Here is a 6,886-nt window from a genome sequence, read left to right as displayed (position 1 = left end):
GCAAGTACTCCTTCACACTCATGCTGCCCTGCTTCAATTTAATAAACTCCTGCACCTTAGATTCCCTCAACTTTAAAGAAAATAACCTGTCTAAGAAGGTCATGGCAAACTCTTCCCACTCTACAGGCCCTGCATCAACACCAGGATCCTCTTTCCACTTTATACCAGGCATGAGCAACATCGTGCAAATGATATGCAGCTAAATCTACACTTTTACTCAAGGTGACACCCATGATATCTGTCATATTTTGAATTATATCAAGAAACTCCTGCGGATCCTTCTAAGACTTAGATCTCAAAAACAAAGGGGGATTCATCTACGTGAAATCCCATATCTTGACAGAAGCAGTATTTACTGTATTGGGCTGGGGCAGTAGCTCGCTGAATGTTCTAAGCCGCTACTGAATGAGCTAAGGTAGTGAAAGCAGCTCTAAACTTGATGTAAGAGACATGCTCGTTCGGGGGATCTTCTTGAATAGGTTGTGGTGCGGGCTGATTCTCATTCCTTCTTTCGTTATTTTTTTTGGGAGGCATAGTCTGTAAACGAAATGAAGGATGAGTTAGAAAGAGAGTTTAAATAGAGCTCATGCTTATTCGTATGACATGAATACTAAAAGAAGGAAAACTTTTCCTAAAACGTTTAGTAGCCTCTTGTCCATAAGTGTGGCGCACTTCACACCCATACACAAAACTCTACTTAACACGGCTTTCAGACTCCCTAGGATACTTTAAAACTCTGGGCTTGGATACCAAGTTTTTTCACGACACTAGGCTTCCCCCTAGCTAAGACAATGGTGCTTACGGTCACAAATGACCATAAGCTAACCCATGAGATGGTACCTTCCGTGAGCACAGAATAAATATGAACAAAACACCTGTGCAGAATATAAACTAAAAAGGGAAATATACCTGAATACTGAAATACAAAATACTGAATATCTAAACAACTGATAAAAATTGAAAGTAACTAACTATCTAACTGTTTTGTCTGAATATTTGAAAGCCTCTAAACTGACTGAGCAGTTATGGGATAGACCCCCAACTAACTCCAACTGACTGAACAAAAATAGAATGCTGAAATAAATTAATAAATATAATATGTCCTCGATAGTCGAGGACTCATCATTATGGCTGTTGGATTACACTAAGTAGTCTAACTGCGGTCAGGAAACTGTGCGTTCGAACCTATGATATAAGACATCATAGTGCACAGAAGAATATGCAGCCAGTAATTTGAATGTACTGGTATATGAGATGAGGTTAGGCTAATATATATGGGGTGATGTGCATATGAAATAAGGACTAACTGAATAACATGAGATAATCAAACGTGAATGTATGAAAACTGTAATATCTGAGAATGCAAGACCAAGCACAATTCTATAATTTGAAATAAGTCTAAAATCTAAAACACTGTAAACTGTATAACTAAAAGTCTGTACACTTGGTCCAATAAACCTGAACTGAGACTACACTGAAGTAATGTACTAAGACTGTGGGAGGTATCATCTAACCGATATGCCCTAATCTAAGATAATCAGGGTCCAACCTGTAACCCCAGTTGGAAGGGTGTCAGTACCGTGCCATGGGTACTAACAATGGCTGTGTGGATCTACTAAACTAGTGTCCCGAAGGACTAAAGAGTCACCCTCAACTGGCAGGTGCTCTAATGAGATATATGTCACCCTCAACTGGCAGGTAAACACTTTGTCAACCCTCAATTGGCAGGTAGACATCTCTAACCTACGTTGGCTCTGTAGTTCTGGAACTCGGGGATTGCTTGTAAGGGTTACACCCTTTACTATCAGGTGAGCTCTCATCCCTGAGTTTGCTCGGTGCTAAATACCACTCCCAACTGAACTGACACTGATACTGGACTGAACTAAATTCAATTGAATGCTATTACATAACTGATAGTGCTCATCATGAACATAAACATGTAAGTATATAGAAAAGAGTCATGGATTAACTGTCTGAGTACTTGAAAAAAATGAATTCAATCTAAATCACATAGATATCAGGTGTTTATAACCCACCAGCACTGAATGGAATCAACAGTAATGCCATATAAAATCCTTAAAACCATAATAGGAGATCATATTCAAAACCCAACACTTAGGCAATTCATCAAACACATGCGAGTCATGAACTTCAGCATGGGAATGGGTAAAGCATGCAAGATTAACATGATTACAAGACAAAAATTATAATTTAGGGGTTTAAAGTGAAGATTACAACACTTAAAAATATAATGGCTCATCCTATATGAAAAACACTTGTAAACATAACTTGTAATTGAATTCACAAGAGATTCATGTAGATAATCCAACTTAAACATGAAAACTCATAATTTAAAACTAAAAAGGGATTCTTGGACTCCGTGGGTGAAAGGAACCCATGGATGAACATCACACATACCTCACTAGATGATTTCATGAAGAATTTGAAACTTGAATTCCTTGATTGATTGAGAATGGGTTAGGGTTTATTCTTGAGAAAGGGGGAGGATTTCTTGAGAGGAATTGTGATTACAAGAGCAAATAATGCTCTTTAGGGACCTAAATTTTGTGTTATGGACTAATTGGGTGATGGGAAAAGACCCAAATGCCCTTAAAATACTGAAAATAGAATTTGACCAGGATAGAGGGTGTGACACAAGCTTCAAAGCATCGAAATAGAGGGCACGACATGGGTTCCAGCACGCGATCTGGAGGGGTACACTGGAGCATGTGGCGCGGGTTAATCCTGGTGCTACCACTATTTTGGTCTTCAAAACATGCCCTTACACTTATCCAAAAATTTTAAAACTCGCTCGAGATATACTTTTAACATCCCCGATCATAAATCAACTCAAAAATCAAAGTTTCGAGGTCGAGAAGACCAAGAATAAAATCATCGAAGTTTAGGGGTCTTGAAAATGACTAAGTCCCCAACACTTATCTAAATTTTCAAGTTTTGGACCCCTTTACATGCAACTGAGAGCTGAAACAAGCTAAGAATTTTACGGGGTATTACACCTCTCTTCCTCAGTAGCTAACATCTAAGATCTAAGTTGCATAGAGAGACAAAGTATAAAACTTAGCCTTATAGACTAAAACTAATATATCACCCTATTCCAATGCAAAAACTCATACTTCTTACTATCACAGAGGGTCTATGGCATATACGTCTCTAGGAACAAAGCATGAAATTGTTCCCAAAGTGAATTTAGCTAAATCTAGTAACTGACATTCAACATACGCCCTCCACTATTTCTTAGCATCCTTCTACTATAGAAAAGTCACAAACTTTACTCTATATTGTCGCATAATACCATCTTATGCAACCTCTCATAATAGTCAATGATGAACTCAAAAATGTCTTTCGGTTCAGTATCCTGGAATATTAAAGGTTTTATCTTCAAAAATTTTGTCAACATCTTATATTTTATACCATTTATCACTTAAACCAAAATTGAACAAGGAAAAGCATCGGTCCTTGAAGTGTTACCTATTCTAGGAGCCATAAAAATAGTAGGATGAACACCTGGAGTCTGAATAACTAGAACAATAGGGGTGTCTCCAGTATCCGCCAACCCACTCAGAAAATCTAACACCTGTTGAATAAGCTCAGCAAATATAGGGGGAAAGGCTACAACCCAAATAGTGTCGTCACTTTGGGGTTCCATATCCTTTAAATGATCCTGAGGTAGGGGAGGTGATGCTGACCTTTCAAGTTTTTTTCTAGCTACTACTTGAGCTCCACCCCTAATGGGTGTGGCTCATATCCTCCTTCACCTAGCTCTCCCTCTCGCTCGTCCTTTTTCTTATGCAGTTGGATCAATAACTAAAGCTGCCGATGCGGGGGATATTAGGTTGGATTTCATTTGACCTAATAGTCACCATTTTTGGATAAAAGAATAAAGAAAATTAAATATCGATTTGGATTGCCACATACCAATTGAAATTAAATTACAACGCAAAAAAGGCCAGAATAATAATTTTCCTAAAATCCTATAGCCATACAAAGAAAATTATAAACATCTTTATACCATTCTGCGAGACTCTACCAAACCCATTTTGGGACAATGATATCGATGAACCTAAGCTTTGATACCAATTTGTCATAATCTAAACCATCATGAGTGGCACATCCGGTAGAAGAACCATTTACCCTAAGACTACCATCTTATAATTAACACTTACAAGAGTCAATGAACTAATCCATTAAAAGATATTCAAATCCAAAACATAAGTACAACTAGTTGCAGAATATTGCACTTAACAAAATTATCCCGACAACCCAAAAGTGTCTGTACCAAAACATCTAACAATTTCAAGAAGGGAATACAACCCCAAAATTAAGAAAATGCTAGGTCCTAAAACAAAGGACAAAGACATAAGAGAAATATTCCGTAGTACCTTGAGTTTGCTGCTCACACAGAAATCTGAATCACCCGCTGGAATCACAAATAAGATCTTGTAGGAGACAATGAAATATATGTTGTACTTAAAAAATTAAGAGTAGGTGTAATATCAGGACACCAAAAAACAACAGTGCATTGGTGGGGTCATTTGTCCAACCCAAGGTGAGAATATGAGCATATAACCAAAAATAGTACAATAAGTTAATCCATTCTCATTCTAACCTAATCTAACATAACAAGTAATTAGAAGCAACAAGTCAAGTCATTTACCACCAAGTCAAATAAGTCAAGTCTAGTCAAACCAGTCAAGAAATTTGAGCAATAATTAAATATATAAATGTATTTCTCGATTCACCCATGGAACTATCAAACTTACCTGAACCACGTACATACATGTAATGGATATCATAATCACCCTCTAGCCATGACCTATAGGGCACAAATTCCATCTATGTAATAAACTCCAAGACACAAGTGTCTGCCACTATTATTCCTCCAATAAGCCAAGAGAATGTTCAAAATACCAGAAAGTTCCTCATTTAACCGTAAGGTTGGGTAAAATCATACCACAAGAATAAAATCACTACATAGAACACACAAACAACTTGCACTAAAAATCCAAACTAAGAAGTAATAAAAATACAATACCATCACCTACCTTAAACCAAGCTTGCTCAACTTCACTAAGCTAGAGTCTTGTCCTTTCATGTAATTTTTGCCTGATCTTGATTTAGAAAATACAAATAAACACATAATAATGATATAACCTGCCACTTTAGAAATTATAACTCACACTCAAATCCTAAGGCCAAGTTCATGATCATTCTCTCCTCTTTTTAGGGCTTTATATACCTCAATTCACCTAAAACTACCAATTCCATGGGTGATTTAGTGAACTAATGACATGCAAGGATAAAATAACAATAATTAAGCAAGACTCATTGATTTTATACTCAAATTACCCTTCTTGAACCAGAAAACCAAAAAATCAACCCTTAACCCTCCTTGAACTATGCAAACTAGCAATTCTAAGGGTAGATTAATGATTTACTAGTTAGCGAGGGTGAATTCCCTACCTTAATGATAAAATATGAAGAAAAACCAATGTATTTCACCACAAATAGCCATTGTATAAACCCTAAACATTTATTGAAAAATAAATCAGTTTACGGGTTTTTGAAAAAAAATCAATGATTTATGTCGCTATAGAGGTATATGTTGCTATAGAGACCCTTTAACCGCATTGACGGACACCATAGCAGGAATTTATCCACTTTTAAGCATATTTATATAGAGACATGCATGTCACTAGAGCAACATCGACGAGATAGAATATCCAATTTCTTCTAAAAATTCTTTTTTTCACAACATACCTTAAAATCAAGACTTTTCAAACAATACCCTTTACTCTAAGACCGATTTTGAGAGTTCTACTTACCTAAATTTAATTTTGTAAAATTCTACAGATTTATATCATCTCAACTAACTAGGAATAAAATCAAATACCATCAAACTTACCCAAATTATTCTTAAATTTTCGTAGACCTTACCTCACTCTGATTTTATCTAAACCTAGCCAAGCATGAAATGTATAACTTTGAATCCGAGAAGAATTTTAACATGAATTTAAAATAGAAGACTTATTTGTAACGATAAACAAGGTCATCACATGTGAGTACTTCTTTAATCATCCATGTTTTCTTATAATTCAAAATAATACCTCGCCATGATTCTTGTCCATTCCATTGCCAAATGCTTGATTTGAATTTGCCCAATACAATAAGAACATTAAATGAGTCATCAAATGAAGTCATATATTCATAAAATGGAAAAATCACAAGCATGCCCCTAAATCTTCAAGAACTACCTTATAATGACCCTCTAGGTTATTTTCTGTATTTTCACTAATTTTTGTCATTTAGAGCTTTCCTATAGCTTCCCTAAGTCATTTATAACTTTTTGGAACTGATAGTTCGATTAGCAATTCGTTTGGTTTTTAGAGCCAATTTCCTATTTTGAATCCATCGTTGGTTTAAATTGGCTACCGGGTAAACACTTTAGTCAAATAACCTTGTATACCAATTTTTTTAGTTCCAACAACTTTGGAACATCAATTTTAGGATAGGTGGACCCCTGGTTTGGGTTCGGAGGCTTCCAAACTCATTTCAAGCTATTGGCCAGAAGTTAAGAAATATGACAAGTAGGTGTGGAACCCACTTTTCATTGAAACGACCTCAGATAGAAATTTTGACTGCGCCACGAGTTCGAAACATCAAATTTGATAGGGTACCATAGTTCTTTTATGTATACCAGATTTTGAATGAATCCCGATGGATTGATGGAGACTCAAATTATTCCACGTCTCCAGCTGATGTAAGTAAATTGAGAGCAACCGCTAAAGTGACTAAAGGGCGCTTTAGCGAAGAGTGCTTTAGTGGGCCTGACTAACTAGACAAGTGCTACTTTAGCAGCTTATTGGAC

Source organism: Capsicum annuum, chromosome 6, assembly GCF_002878395.1.
Source record: "Capsicum annuum cultivar UCD-10X-F1 chromosome 6, UCD10Xv1.1, whole genome shotgun sequence".
Classification (NCBI taxonomy): Eukaryota; Viridiplantae; Streptophyta; class Magnoliopsida; order Solanales; family Solanaceae; genus Capsicum; species Capsicum annuum.
Note: the sequence above shows the minus strand (reverse complement) of the source record.